Source organism: Rhinopithecus roxellana, chromosome 12, assembly GCF_007565055.1.
Source record: "Rhinopithecus roxellana isolate Shanxi Qingling chromosome 12, ASM756505v1, whole genome shotgun sequence".
Lineage (NCBI taxonomy): Eukaryota > Metazoa > Chordata > Mammalia > Primates > Cercopithecidae > Rhinopithecus > Rhinopithecus roxellana.
Genome location: NC_044560.1, coordinates 59,589,913 through 59,606,129, shown reverse-complemented (window position 1 = coordinate 59,606,129; position 16,217 = coordinate 59,589,913). Strand labels below are relative to the sequence as shown.

The window sequence follows — 16,217 nt, the reverse complement described above, 5'->3', positions numbered from 1 at the left end:
TTGTGCTCATGTGTTTGTGGTGATGCTGGTGCAAAGTAAACTGCACTACAGTATGGCACATACAATTATGTATAGTATACAATTATGTATAGTACATTGCAACCTTGACCTCCTGGCCTCAAGTGATCCTCCCACTTCAGCCTGCCCAGTAGCTGGGACTAAAGGTGTGCACCACCACACCCAGCTAATTTTTGCATCTTTTGTAGAGGTGGGGTTTTGCCATGTTGCCTAGGCTGTTCTCAAACTCCTGGGCTCAAGTGATCCACCTGCCTCTGCCTCCTGAAATGTTGAGATTAAGGCATGATGAGCCTCTGTACCTGGCTTTGATCACATTTATTATTGTACTGTTGTTCATCTCCCATTATGCACTGAGTTCACATTCACACAGCAGCCAGAATAATCTTTTAAAAATGTATGTTGGATTATGTGTCATTCTCATCATTTACTTCAATAGAATAAATAATCCAGATAAAACTTAAAAAGAAACATAAAACAAATACTGATCAAGGCCGAGCTCAGTGGCTCACGCCTGTAATTCCAACACTTCGGGAAGCAGAGGCAGGCAGATCATCCTCTGAGGTCAGGAGTTTGAGACCAGCCTGGCCAGCATGGTGAAACCCCATCTCTACTAAAAATACAAAATTATCCGGGCATGGTGGTGCATGCCTGTAATCCCAGCTACTCAGGAGGCTGAGGCAGAAGAATCGCTTGAACCTGGGAGGTGGAGGTTGCAGTGAGCCGAGATCGCGCCATTGCACTCCAGCCTGGGCAACAGAGCGAGACTCCATCTCAAAACAAACAAACCCATCAAATTTCTGCTACAGCTTAGAGAGCCCTTTATGGTCTGGCATCTGTCTACTTAAAAGCTCATTTTATGATACTTTTTCCCTTTGTCTGTTAGGTTTCAGCCTCATTGGCCTTGTTCCAGTTTTGCCCATTTCTATTTCAAGGCCTGTACAGCTACTCTTCCCCTTCAGACTTTTTTTTATAACCTTACTGATTTATTCTCCATGCTTAGTTTGAATAATGTCCAAATAATAATGTTTAATGAATGTTTTCTAGGCACAAAGAAAATGAAAAATAAGATAGGCTTTGCTACAAAACAGTGTTAATGGATGAAACAGACAAGTGAATAGATTAGTGTAGTAAATAGTAATCTTGAAATTCCTGGTGGGGGAATAGTTTGAGGGAGGGTAGGCAAGTTTACTATCTTGTAGTCACTTTACCCTTGCTTTTAACTAGAGTAGCTTTACTTTCTTTTTTCCCAGGACATAATTTATTTAAGGATTCTTACCTTTAAAAAGTTAAAAAAAAACACTTTTTAAAGGCAAGTGGTATGGTAAGAGCTATGAACAGGGTTCCCTGGGGACACAGGTTCTTGAAGTAGGTGGGTGCGTCTGATTTGTGACTTAAAGAACAAGGTAAATGGTAGGTGAGCAAGGAAGGGAAAGATGTTTGGGACAGAGGTAATCGTTTTTGGCTGTTCATCATATCTTTGGAACTTTTAAATAATACATACCTCTACATTTTGTGATAGTTCATCAAGCTATAGTTTTATTATTTTGCACTTCTCTTTATGTATACTGTCTTTCAGCAGAAAAGTTAAAAGTAATAAAAAATTTTAAAAAGACAAAAAATGGCCAGCCACAATGGCTCATGCCTGTAATCCCAGCAGTTGGGGAGGCCAAGGCAGACAGATCACCTGAGGTCAGGAGTTTGAGACCAGCCTGGTCAACATGGTAAAACCCCATCTCTACTAAAAATACAAAACTCAGCTGGGTGTGGTGGTGGGCACCTGTAGTCCCAGCTACTTGGGAGGCTGAGGCAGGAGAATTGCTTGAAGCCAGGAGGTGGAGGGTGCAGTCAGCCAAGATTGTGCCATTGCACTCCAGCCTGGGTGACAGAGCGAGACTTCGTTTCAATTCAAAAAAAGACAAAATAAATCACAGCTGTACTGAATTCCAGACCTGTGGAATGAGAAACTCCTATTTTCTTTTTTCTGAAATGTCATGGGTGATTCTGATACTTGCTGTGATTGAAAACCTCTGTGATATGAGATTGAAATTTAGATCTGGTTAACTGCTGGGGAAGATTTAGAGTAGAATTAGAGATGGAAAGGCCAGATACAATTTGTATCTCCATTAAGATGCTTAGATTTTAACTTGTATCTTTGAAAGTGTTTTGTTTCTTGGATTTATTTTGAAACAACTTTATTGAGGAATACCTGGCTGTAAATGTTTAAAGTATATAATTTGTTATAAGTTTTGATAAATGTATATACTGTGCAACCATCACTGCAATCAAGATTATTACCAAATTCATGTCCCCAAAGTTTTCTCATACTGTTTTCTAATTTCTCCCTACTGCTGCTCTCACCTCTCCCACATCGCCTGGTAATTACTGATCTGCATTCTGTCACCGTAGAGGGATGCTAGGTTGGTGTTAAAACCTCTTTTCTATATTTGTATAGATGATCTTATGTTCTTTTTTTTTCTTTTCGGTTTTGTTTTTTTAGTCTGTTAATATAGAGTGAATTGCATTGAACCATCCTTATGTCCATGTAAGCCAGTCTTAACATTTTGGGGATAAACACCATTTGGTCATGGTGTATTATTTAAAAAATATTATTAGGTTTGGTTTGTTAAAAAGTTGTTTGGAGTTTTGCATCTATGTTTATAAGTGATATAGGTTTGTAGTTCAATTTTCTTGTAATTTTTTGTCTGGTTTTGAAATTAGACTAATGCTGGCCTCATGCAATGAGTTGGGAAATCTTCCTCTTCAGTTTTCTAGAAGAGTTTGGGTAGAATTAGGATTATTTTTTCCTTAAATGTATATCAAGTGGCATAGTCAGAATTTACTAGTGAACTCACCTTGGCCTGGAATTTATTTGTTGCTAAGTTTTTACCTAGAACTTCACTTTCTTTAAGGATATTTAAGAAATAATTTCTTGAGTGAGTTTTGGGGAGTTTGCGGTTTTTCATGGAATTTGTCCATTTCATCTAAATAATTAGGTTTATTGACATGAAGTTATTTGTAATGTCCCTATATATATATATATTTGGAGACAGAGTTTCACTCTTGTTGCCCACGCTGGAGTGCAGTGGCGTGATCTCGGCTCACTGCAACCTCCGCCTCCCAGGTTCAAGTGATTCTCCTGCCTCAGCCTCCAAGTAGCTGGGATTACAGGCATACGCCACTATGCCCGGCTAATTTTGTATTTTTAGTAGAGATGGGGTTTCTCCATGTTGGGCAGGCTGGTCTCAAACTCGCAACCTCAGGTGATCCGCCCACCTTGCCCTCCCAAAGTGTTGGGATTACAGGTGTGAGCCATCGCCTCTGGCCTATTCTCTTATCTTTAAAAAAAAAATGAGATATACACTTAACCATAAAAATCACCCTTTTAGGTGTACAATTCGATGATTTTTAGTATATTTACAAAATAGGGCAACCATCAACAGTACCTAATTGCACAATACTTGCATCACTCTAAAAAGAAACCCCATACCTATAGCACTCACTTTCTCCTATTTCCTCCCTCCCACAGTCTCTGCAATCACTTCTCTTTTTCCTTCCTTCCTTCCTTCCTTCCTTCCTTCCTTCCTTCCTTCCTTCCTTCCTTCCTTCCTTCCTCCCTCCCTCCCTCCCTCCCTCCATCCCTCTCTCCCTCCCTCCCTTCTTCCCTTCTTCCTTTCCTCCCTTCCTCTCTTTCCTCCCTTCCTCCCTGCTTCCCCTCCCCTCCCCTCCTTTTTTTCTTCTTTCAGAATCTTACCCTTTTGCCCAGGCTGGAATGCAGTGGCACGATCATGGCTCACCGCAGCCTCAAACTCTCAGGTTCAAGCAGTCCTCTTGCCTCATCCTTCTGAGCAGCTGGGGCATGTGCAACTATGCCTGGCTAATTTTTTAATTTTTTATAGAAACGAGATCTTACCATGTTGCCCAGACTGGTCTCGAACTCCTGCAGTTCAAGTGATCCTCCTGTCTAGGCCCCTTAGTGTGCTGGGATTACAGGTGTCAACCACTGCACCTGGCCTGTTCAGGATATTTTATATAAATGGGAATCATACAATATGTAACATTTGTGAGTGACTTCCTTCAGTTAGCATGATGTTTTTAAGGTTCATCCATGTTCCAGTGTTTATCAATACCTCACTCCTTTATATGACTTAACAGTATTTCATTGTATTGATATGATATTCCTTGTTTTGTTTATTCACTCAGCAGTTGATGGACATTTAAGTTGTTTCCACTTTATAACTATTATGAATAATGCTGCTATGAACAATTTTGAGCAAGTTTTTGTGTGGACATATGTTTTCCTTTATTTTTGGGTGTATACCTAAGAATGGAATTCTAGGGTCATATGGTAATTCTATGTTTAACTTGTTGAGGAACTGCCAAACAATTTTCCAAAGCAGCTGCACCATTTTGCATTCCTACCAGCAGTGTATGAGGATGCACATAACTCTACATCTTTGCCAACATATATTTTTGTTGTCTTTTTTATTATATCCATACTAGTGGGTGTTAAGTATCTCACTGTGGTTTTGATTTGCATATCCCTGAGGGCTAATGATATTGAGCATTTTTTCATGTGCTTATTGGCTATTTGTGTGTCTTATTTGCAGAAATATCTGTTTAAGTCTTTTGCCCATTTTTAGATTAGGTTTATCTTTTTTTTTTTTTTTTTTGAGACGGAGTCTCGCTCTGTCGCCCAGGCTGGAGTGCAGTGGCCGGATCTCAGCTCACTGCAAGCTCCACCTCCTGGGTTTATGCCATTCTCCTGCCTCAGCCTCCCGAGTAGCTGGGACTACAGGCGCCCGCCACCTTGCCCGGCTAGTTTTTTGTATTTTTTAGTAGAGATGGGGTTTCACCATGTTAGCCAGGGTGGTCTCGATCTCCTGACCTCGTGATCCGCCCGTCTCGGCCTCCCAAAGTGCTGGGATTACAGGCTTGAGCCACCGCGCCCGGCCACAGGTTTATCTTTTTATTAAGTTGTAAGGGTTTTTATAGATAGATGATCACAAATATTTTCTCCCATTCTGTGAGTTATCTTTTTATTCTCTTGAGTTCTTTGAAGCACAAAAGGTTTTAATTTAGATGATCCCCATTTATCTGTATTTTTCTTTGGTTGCTTGTGCTTTTTCAATTTTTATTTTTTAATTGTGGCAAAATATATGTAACATAAAAATGACCATTTTAACCTTTTTTTTTTGGAGATGGCGTTTTGTTCTCGTCGCCCAGGCTGGAGTGCAGTGGTGCGATCTTGGCTCACTGCAGTCTCTGCCTGCCAGGTTGGAGCGATTCTCCTGCCTCAGCCTCCAGAGTAGCTGGGACTAGAGGTGTGTGCCATCATTCCCGGCTAATTTTTGTGTTTTTAGTAGAGACATGTTTCACCATGTTGGCCAAGATGTTCTTGATCTTCTGACCTTGTGATCTTCCCACCTCGGCCTCCCAAAGTACTGGGATTATAGGTATGAGCCACCGTGCCCGGCCCCATTTTAACCATTTTTAAAGTTTACAGGTTAGTGGCATTAAATGCAGTCTCATATAATGTGTAACCATCACCATGGTCCATCTCCAGAATGTTTTTCATTTTGCATAACTATAACTCATTAAGCAATGACTTGACATTTCCCCCTCCCTCAGTCCCTGGCAACCACCATTCTGCTTTTTGTTTTTACTAATTTGACAATTTTAGGTAAACTCATATAGTAAGTGGAATCACACATTTGTCCTTGTTAGTTACGCTTTTAGCATCATATGTAAGAAATTATTGTTTAATCCAAGATCACAAAGAATTGCACCTATTTGCACAAAGATTTGTCAGCGTATTTTATTTTTAAAGACAGATTATCTCTCTCTGTCATCCAGGTTGGGGTGCGGAGGCATGTTCTTGGTTCAGTGCAACCTCCTGGGCTCAAGTGATCCTCCCACTTCTGCCTCCCAAGTAGCTGGGATCACAGGCACACACCACTTTGCCCAACTAATGTTGTTCATTTTTTGTAGAGATGGGGTCTCTGTGTTACCCAGGCTGGTTGCGAACTCCTGGGCCCAAGCTATGCTCTTCTCTCAGCCTCCTAAAGTGCTGGGTTTACAGGTGTGAGCCACGATGCTTGGCAAGAACATTATCATCCAAGAACATTTGGTTCATCCTGAGTTAATTTTTGTATATGGTGTGAGGTAGGGGTTCAGTGTGGTTCTTTTGTAGGTGGATATCCAGTTGTCCTAGCAGCATTTGTTGGAAAGATTATTATGTCCTCATTGAATTGTTTTGGTACCCTTGTTGGGAAAATATCTATAGAACCATCTTTTAAAACATCTATAGAAACTATAGCAACATCTCTTCTTTCTTTCTTAATGTTGATAATTTGTACTTTGTTCCTGATGAGTCTGTCTAGAGATTTGTCAATTTTATTGATTTTTCTTAAGGAATTAGCTATTGGTTCATTGATTTTTCTCTATTGCTTTTTTGTTTCCTATTTCATTGATTTCTGCTCATTATTATTTTTTCTTCTTTTTCTGTGGATTATAGTATCCTTTGTTTTCTAGTTTCTTAAGGTAGAAGCTGACATCATTTGAGACCCTCCTTTTTTTCTAACATATGTTTACTGCTTTAGATTTCTCTGTAAATGCTGCTTTTGCTGCTCCCCAGATATTTTGATATGCTACATTAATTCCCTTTGATTTCTTCTTTGACTTAATGGGTCATTTAGAAGCATATTATTTATTTCCAGATATTTGAGGATTTTTGAGATGTATTTTTTTAATCACTGATTTCTGATTTAATTTCATTGTGGTCACAGTTTAAATGACCTGAATCTTTTTATGTTCATTTTTTGTTATTCCTTCCAAGTAACTGCTTCCAAATAACTAAACTGCTTGAAACTATTTTTGGACTATTTACAGTTGAAATGGCTGTATGAAAGTGATTTTTGATAAAGTTTAAATCTATCACTTTGCTATTGGCTTTTTATTTTTTCTTTGTGCTCTTTGTTCCCTTTCTTCTCTTATTTTGCTGTCCTTTGGATTGAGTCTTTAAAACATGTTCTTACTTTGTTTCTTTTGTTAGCTGTTTAACTATTACTTTTTCTCTGTTCATCTGCTTTTTAGTGGTGGTTTTAAAATTTATAGTATACGTCTTAATTTATCATAGCATACCCTGAAGTGCTGTTATATAACTTTACATGTAGTATAAGAATCTTACATTGTATGTCCCCTTTCCCACATTTGTGCTATTACATTTACCCCCATTTATGTTATAAACTGTACAGTATATTGGTATCTTTTTATCAGTTATTTATGTTTAAAAACTAAGGGGAAAATTTTTTTGTTTTGTTTTTTTGTTTTTTTTTGAGACGGAGTTTTATTCTTGTTGCCCAGGCTGGAGTGCAGTGGTGCGATCTTGGCTCACTGCAACCTCTGCCTCCCAGGTTCAAGTGATTCTCCTGCCTCAGCCTCCCGAGTAGCTAGGATTACAGACATACGCCACCACGCCCGGCTAATTTTGTATTTTTAGTAGAGATGGGGTTTCTCCATGTTGGTCAGGCTGGTCTTGAACTCCTGACCTCAGGTGATCCGTCCACCTTGGCCTCCCAAAGTGTTGGGATTACAGGCATGAGCCACTGCACCCGGCCAGGAAAAGTTTTTTATAGTTATCTTAATATTTACCATTTCTGGTGCTTTATATTCCTTTGGATACATCTAGACTTCCATCTAGCATCTTTTCCTTCTGCCTAAAGAACCTCTTTTAACATTTCGTATAATGCATGTCTGTCTATGATGGGCTCTTTTACTGTTTTAAGTTTGAAATAATTTTTATGTTGCCTTATTTTTTGAAGCACATTTTTTTGAGAGTAGAATTTTTGGTTGACAGTTTTTTTCAGTACCTCAAAGATATACCTTACTGTCTTCTGGCATATGTTTCCACCGAGAAGTCTGCTGTCATTCTTACTTTCCTCTCTGTGCCTGTAGTGTGTTGTTTTTCTCTGCTTTTAAGATATTCTTTATATTACTGACTTTTAAGCAGTTTAGTTATGAGCTGGCTTACTGTAGTTTTAGTCATGTTTCTTGTGCTTGGGTTTATTGAGCTTCTTTGTATTTTGTTTTTTTGAGATGGAGTCTCGCTCTGTCACCCAGTCTGGAGTGAAGTGGTGCAATCTCACCTCATTACAGCTTCTGCTTCCCATGTTCAAGTGATTCTTATGCCTCAACCTCCCAAGTAGCTGGGACCACAGGCACACACCACCACTCCTGGCTGATTTTTGTATTTTTAGTAGATATATGGTTTCACTATGTTGGCCAGGCTGGTCTCAAACTCCTGACCTCAAGTGATCCACCTTCCTTGGCCTCACAAAGTGCTGGGATTACAGCACTGAGCCACCATGCCCAGCTTATTGAGCTTCTTTGATCTGTGAATTCGTCATTTCCATCCTATTTACAAAGTTTGGGATCATTTCTTCCAATATTTTTTCTGTTTCTCTTTCAGTCTTTTGGGGACTTCAGTTACCCATGTTATAGGCGTTTTGATGATATTCTACATCTCATTCATGGTTTTGTTTCCACTCTTGTTTCTATCTGTTAGGTTTCTATTGCTATGACGTCAGATTGATTGACCTTTTCTTTTCAGTGTCTAATCCCAGCATATTTTTCATTCCAAACTTGGTATTTTTCTAAGTAGAAGAATCAATTTGCGTTAAAAAGACTCCTGTATCTCTCCTTAGCATGCTTAATATGTCCATCTACCACTTCGAACATAAGAACTACAGTTATAACTGATTTAATATTCTTGTCTAGTGACTGTCGTGTACAGTTCTTTCTCTGTCGATTGCTTTTTCTGATTTTAAGTGGTATTTTCCTGCTTCTTCATATGATTTTTTTTTATTTTTGAGACAAGATTTCACTCTCACCTAGGCTGGAGTGCAGGGGCATGATCGTGGCTCATTGCAGCCTCAGCCTCCTGGGTTCAAGCAAAACTGCCACCATGGCCTCTCAAGAACCTGGAACTACAGGCATGCGCCACCACATCTGGCTAATTTTTGTAGAAATGGGGTCTTGTCATGTGTTTCAGGCTGGTCTCAAACTCCTGGGCTCAAGCAGTCGCCCACCTTAGCCTCCCAAAGTGTTGAAATTACAAGCGTGAACCACCACACTTGGCCTGTTTGGTAATTTCTGATTGGATTCCAGGCATTCTCAATTTTACCTTGTTTGGTGCTAGATTTTTTTTTTTTATTCCCATAAATATTCTTGGGCTCTGTTCTGGGACACAGTGGAGTTCATTGGAAATGGCTTTATCCTTTTGAGGCTTGCTTTTCTCTTTGTTAGATGAGACCAGAATAGTCTTTAGTTTAGAGCTCAGTTTGCACCACTACTGATGCAGTGTGGTACTGAGCATTGTACTTTATGTCCCACGAATTATGAGGTTTTCTACTGTGGCTAGTAGGTTAACCAGTTATTCCCGACTATGTGAACCACGTGTGGTGGTATACTTGAGCTGGCTCATGAGAGCCAATTGTTAAAATATCAGGAAATTTGTGAGCTAGCTTAATTCTTAAGGGAATTAAATTATATAAACTTATAATTAAATCACTTATTATGAACAAAGATAGTAAATGCTCAAAACTCATTACCTCATGTAACTATATTATTTTATATTGCTATTTTTATGCACTCATGGTAATTTATATCTATTGGGTCCTGGTTTTTTTTTTTTTTTTTTTTTTTTCCTTTCTGAGACAGTCTCACTCTGTTGGCCAGGCTGGAGTTCAGTGGCACAATCTCAGCTCACTGCAACCTCCCACCTCCCGGGTTTAAGCTAGTCTCATGCCTCAGCCTCCTGAGTAGCTGGCACCACAGGTGTGCACCACCATGCCCTGCTAATTTTTGTATTTTTAGTATAGATGAGTTTTCGCCATGTTGGCTGGCTAGGCTGGTCTTGAACTCCTGGCCTCAAGTGATCCACCTGCCTTGGCCTCCCAGAGTTCTGGGATTATAGATGTGAGCTGCTGCAGCCAGCCTTATTATGTTCTTATGGTAGAAACACTATGTAATGTATAATGTGTTGCCATGTATTTTTTTCAGATTCTCATTCACTGATATGTTGGTAGCTTGAAATTGGCTGTGGTGGAAGTTATATACCACAAACATTAGTAACCCTATAAACTAGAAACTACATACCACCTACCCTTCAGTTATTACATGTTTTCTGGCATACTCTTGCCTGTGGATGTCTTCCCCTGTTTTACTGATCAGTACTCAGCTCAAAATTTAAGGAGGTCCCCTGCAGATTATCTGAGACCTTGCCTCTCCTTTCTGCTCTCTCCTCTGTGGCACTATGTTCTGGGAGACTGTAGCTACCTTGGCCTCCCCTAAACTCCTCACTTCATTATCTTAACTCCAGAAAACCACTGAGCTTGCTTGGGACACCTTCCTTTCTCTGCAGCTTAGAAATTTTCCAGTAAGTAAACTGGAGAAATTCTCCAGTAAGTAAATTGTAGTCTTTGCCCCATTTATTTTTTCTTTTTCATTGATCACTGTCCTGTATTGTCTGGTTTCTTTTGTCAGAAATAATTTTCATACATTTTTTTTGGTCCAGATTTTTAGTTGTTTCCGGTTGGAGCATAAGTTTCATGCCTGTTATTCTATCTTGGCAAGAAGCATAAATCTTTGGAAGAGTTTTAGATAGGAGAATGACATATCATTCTGTAGATCATGCATTTTTAAAGGATAAGACTTAATGAAAGCAGAGCTGGGCGCAGTAACTCACATCTGTAATCCCAGCACTTTGAGAGGCTGAGGTGGGAGGATCACTTGAGCCCAGGAGTTCAGGACTAGCCTGGGCAACATGGTGTGAAACCCTGTCTCTACAAAAAATACAAAAATTAGCTGGGTGTAGTAGCATGCACCAGTAGTCTCAGCTACTTAGGAGGCTGAGGTGGGAGGATCATTTGAGCCTGGGATGTTGAAGGCTGTAGTGAGCAGTGATTGAGCCACTACATTCCAGCCTGGGCAACAGAGTGAGACCCTGTCTCAGAGAGAGAGAGAAAAAAAAGACTTAAAGTAGAGAGACTAATTAGAAGGCATTTGGGTGAATTCAAATGACAGCCTAAGGTTGGTCATGGATGATGATACTACAGAGGTAGGAACAATTTGAGAAATATTTAGGAGGAAGAATCTAGTTTAGGATTTCTAAAAGGGTGTATCATAACTCATTTACATCTGAATCTCCTAAATGATGATAAATGAAGATTGTATGCTCCATTCCAAGTTTATGGAATCTGAAATTTTTTTTTTTTTTTGAAATGGAGTCTCATTTTGTCACCCAGGCTGGAGTGCAGTGGTGCGATCTCGGCTCACTGCACCCACCACCTCCCAGGTTCAAGCAGTTCTTCTCACTCAGCCTCCCGAGTAACTGGGATTACAGGCACACGCCACCACACTTGGCTAATTTTATATTTTTAGTAGAGACAGGTTTCATCATGTTGGCCAGGCTGGTCTCGAACTCCTGACCTCAGGTAATTTACCCGCCTCAGCCTCCCAAAGTATTGGATTACAGGCGTGAGCCACTGCGCCTGGCCTAAATCTGGATTTTTAAGGATGAGGTTTAGAAATTTGTATTTTATTTCATTTTCTTCTTTTTTTTTTTTTTTTTAAGAGACAGGGTCTCTTTTCCCCAAATTGGAGTGCAGTGGCTATTCATAGGTGCAGTCTCACTACTGATCAGCATGGAAGTTTAGACCTGCTGTGTTTCCGACCTGGGCCCGTTCTCACCTCCTTAGGCGACCTGGTCGTCCCCTGCTGTCCTGAGGTCACCATATTGATGCCAAACTTAATGCAGACACCTGATTGACATAGTGTACTACAACTTAGAACTCCTGGACTCAAGCAGTCCTCCTCCCTCAGCCTCCCAAGTAGCTGGGACTGTAGGCATGTGTGACTGCGCCTAGCTAGAAATTTGTATTTTGAACATGTACCTAGATTTAATGCTTATGAACACTAAAGTTTTATTTCTTTTAATTAATTAATTAATTTTTTAGAGACAGGGCCTCACTTGGTTGCCCAGGCTGGAGTGCATTGGTGTGATCATAGCTTACTGTAGCCTGCAGCCTCGAACTCCAGGCCTCTTGCTTCCTGAGTAGCTAGGATTACAACAGGTGCACACCACCATGCTCCACTAATTTATTGTGTGCATTTTTTTTTTTTTTTTTCTGTAGAGACAGGGTCTTGCCATGTTACCCAAGCTGGTCTCAAACTCCTGGCCTCAAAGTGATCCTTCTGCCTCGGTCTCTTAGAGAGCTGAGATTACCAGCATGAGCCATCGTGTCCAGCCCAAACACTATAGTGTTTTAGAAGAAACTGATGTAGTTGTTTCAAAGTATGATCATCATTGGGAGCCCATACGTTGGAGTGACCTGAAGTGCTTAATTGACAATGAAAATTTATGCATTTGTGTTCAGGCCTTCTGAATCTTAATTTAAGAGGTGATTGGGTCCAGGTATTTCTTAGACACACTAAAATTTGGGAGTCAGTAACCTGAAGTACTTCACAGATGTGATCTCTTTCAAACTTCACAATAACTCTGAGAGGTAGTAGGCAGATATGTCTTTCGTTTTATAGATAAAGCACAGATAGGCAAAGTGACTTGCTCGTGGTGAAATAATTATTGATGACAGAGAATCACATTTCTGTCTCCTCCACCAAATCCTGTACTCTTCCTACTATCTTTCTGCTGACTGTGAAATAGGCTTATCTTTGAAAATCTATAGAAGGTATCCAAGACACTGAACATGTGGTTCTGAGCAATTTAGGGAGCCAGAAAAAGGTACTCTTCTTTGATAATAATCTTAAATTATAAAGGTACTCTTCTTTGATAATAATCTTAAAAATAAAACTCTTCTTTGATAATAATTTGTACCAAATGAAAATTTGGTTCAGCTCTTTATAGCAAGTAACTGTGAAAGCTTAATTATCTAGGAAAGGTGTTTCTGGGCTGGGCGTGGTGGCTCATGCCTGTAATCCCAGCACTTGGGGAGGCCAAGGTGGGTCGATCACCTGAGGTCAGGATTTGAGACCAGCCTGACCAACATGGCAAAACCCTATCTCTGCTAAAAGTACAAAAATTAAATGGACGTGGTGGCAGGCGCCTGTAATCCCAGCTACTTGGGAGGCTGAGGCAGGAGACTTACTTGAATCCAGGAGGCAGTGGTTGCAGTGAGCCAAGATCGTACCATCGCACTCCAGCTTGGGCAACAAGAGTGAAACTCCGTCTAAAAAAAAAAGAAAAAAAGAAAAAAAGAAAGGTATTTGTGTCTTTGACCGTATCTTAATGCTTTTTACAACTGACATTGAATTGAATGTCTCTTTCTTATAAAATCATTTAAAATCATAGTATAGTGCCCATATGTGGTATTTTCACTTACAACAAGAATCAGGTAATAAATATGACTCTGTTGTATGACCTTCCTTTTAAATTTTTTCCAAGCTCTTATAAAATTAAAAAATATTTTGCCCAAAAATTTAGGGATTGTGGTTAGCTTTGAACTTCATTGTTTTATTTTAATAGTAAGTTATGTGGCTTATATCCTGGTTATATCACTAGAGCTGTATCTTCTAGTGAGATTTACGTAGTCTTTTGAAGTGATTACATGTGTGCTGTGAATCTGAGATCATGTAATCTATTTAATACAGTAGTACCAGTGTTAAGACTGCAAGAAGTAGGAAGAGTAATTCTTTCAGTGAAGATTGGTTTTGGGTTTGCTTTTGGAACACTTGAATGGTCAATGAATTTTATTAGTACATGAAAACAAGCAAAGCTCTGTTCCAAGGGAATAAATAAGATGGCTTTAGGAATAGGACTTAGATAGTTTGCTTTCCATTTTGTATGCTTTTTAAATGACAAAATGCTGTTTTTTAAACTTCTAGAAGTAAGTTACTGTAGTTAAATAGTTCAAATGAAAAAATTACTGTGTATTGTCATAATTCAAAGAAGTATTTCTGCTGCAGAAAGCATATAACAGTTTTGCAGAATGCTTAAGTTTGAAATGTATGTTGAATGAAGTGAAGAACACAGTATAGGGGCTACAAGAGTTTTGGCTAGTTTAATTTCCTTGCTTTTGGTACAAGAGAGGTCATGACAATTTTTAAACCTAAACATTAGTTAGATCTGTGTGTGTGTTTTTTTTTCTTCGTCACCCAGGCTGGAATGCAGTGATGCAACCAGGTCTCACTGCAGCTCTAAGGATCCTCCCTAGCAGCTGGGATTACAGGTGCACACCACCACACGTGGCTACCTTTTTCTATTTGTTGTACAGATGAGACCTCACTTTGTTGCCCAGGATGGTTTCAAACTCCCAGGCTCAAGTGATCCTTCTGCCTTGTCATCCCAAAGTGTTAATTTTTTTATGGTTTTACTTATATATTTTTAATGTTTGAAAACGAATAAGGAATTGTGTTTGAGGATAGACAATAGTTTTTTAATCGCTCTATTGTTAATGAAACTTCTCACTGAGAATATCTGAATGGTTGTCATTCCTAATAACTTTATCCAGAAAGCATGTGTAAGGTTATCTGCATTTACATTAAAAAAAATTTTTTTTTTTTGAGATAGGGTTTACTCTGTTGCCTAGGTTATAGTGCGGTGGCACGATCACGGCTCACTGCAGCCTCAATCTCCTGGGCTCAGATGATCCTCCCACCTCAGCCTCCCAAGTAGTTGGGACTACAGACACACACAACCACGCCTGGCTAATTTTGTTCATTTTTTTTTGTAGAGAAGAGGGCTCACTATGTTGCCCATGCTGGTCTCGAATGCCTGAGCTCAAGGGATCCTCCTGCCTTGGCCTCCCAAAGTGCTGGGATTACAGGCATGAGCCACCATGCCTCGCCAGGTTATCTCTATTTTCCATGTAGATTTGTACTTTTTACTGTGTAGTGGAGTGGTACAGCATGATGAAATGTTTTAGAATGCCATTCATACGCTGCTTTCTCTGATAGGTATGAATGAACGTTCTTTTATAGCTCTTTTTTCACCGATAAACTGGTTAAAATTATTTAAAATTCTGTACAGTGCTTTTGGTCATCACTATAAGTGTGTGTATCTATTTCTCAGACCTGTAATCATCACCAAGTCTGTTTTAAGAAGCTTACCTTTAAGGAATGTTTGTGCACCTATATCTCAGTTTATTTTAAATAACATTTATTTTCTGTTTACTTCCAAAATTGCTTGAGAATGGTATCAGATGTTTAAAGTGACATTTAAAGGACAGTCATTATCTTTTTTTACTTCGTTTTTAAGCATTATAGATTTATTCCATAAAATATAAAATACACAAAAAAGTACTTTTGTATTAATGGAGAGCAATTGTAGACTTAAGGAAAATGACATATATCTATCTTGGTAGTAAGAAAAGGTACCTGAGGAGCTCTTCAATTTGTAAGGATTTAAGTTTAGACTTAAATTTAGAAAACTTGTATGTGGGTGCTCTCTGAGAAGAACTTGGAAGTGTTAGCCAATCATATTGGTTTGTTGAAGACACATATTTCACAGCTAAATGTAAGGAATTATTTGTGAAGTTTAGTAGAAAATGAAGTGTGCTATATAAGTGTTTGGAAATATTACCACTTTTATTCACAAATTTGTAAACCGTAACACATCTATAGTGATTATATTATGGTTTCCCTTCACAGATATCAAGTTGTTCTAGTACGACCATATAAATAAATAATACCTGAAGTCTCAGTGTAACATGGACAATTAACAGTGATGACAGATAAATACAGACGCGTGGGGATCAAATACTAGGCGAAACGCTTTTTAAAAGGTAAGAAAATAATGTAATCTTAATTAAGGCCAAGTGGGGTTTAGTTAGAAGTAATTGATTGAAGTTTCTTTTTCAGTGTATCAGGCTTTTACAAAACACTGCAGGATCCTGTCTATCTTAATGCCAATAGAGCTCAGCTGTAAGTATCAGCTCTGTGAAAATAACAGTTGCAGATGTTCTTGTCTGCTAAATATCGTAGTGGATAATGTTCCTATAGTGAACTCTATTCAAATAGAGTAGTTAAGTGGTTGGTTAGAACTTGATAGACTGCCACTAGGGCACATTCCAGTATGCTCAGAGATATACTTTAAGTTGTAGATGCTCTTTGCTTTTGATGATTGCTGCTACCATCACACACTGTAGAATATAATGTTTTGCCATGTTTGTGAAACGCTTCAGTGT

General features: G+C 39.1%; 1 protein-coding gene across 7 annotated transcripts in view; it reads left to right on the top strand.

Annotated features, from left to right (window-relative positions):
• The window catches only part of ZZZ3 (zinc finger ZZ-type containing 3), a 126,598-nt gene that overhangs the window by 30,259 nt on the left and 80,122 nt on the right, over positions 1-16,217 (top strand). For 3 of the 7 annotated variants that reach the window (XM_030913362.1, XM_030913365.1, XM_030913361.1), the window contains exons 2-3: positions 15,682-15,815; positions 15,892-15,954. The gene's annotated coding sequence lies outside the window, so the exon portion shown is untranslated. Of the gene's footprint in view, positions 1-14,831; positions 14,883-15,681; positions 15,816-15,891; positions 15,955-16,217 lie in introns of those variants that run through there. The other 4 variants (XM_010380672.2, XM_010380671.2, XM_030913363.1 and 1 more) reach the window with 2 other exon arrangements.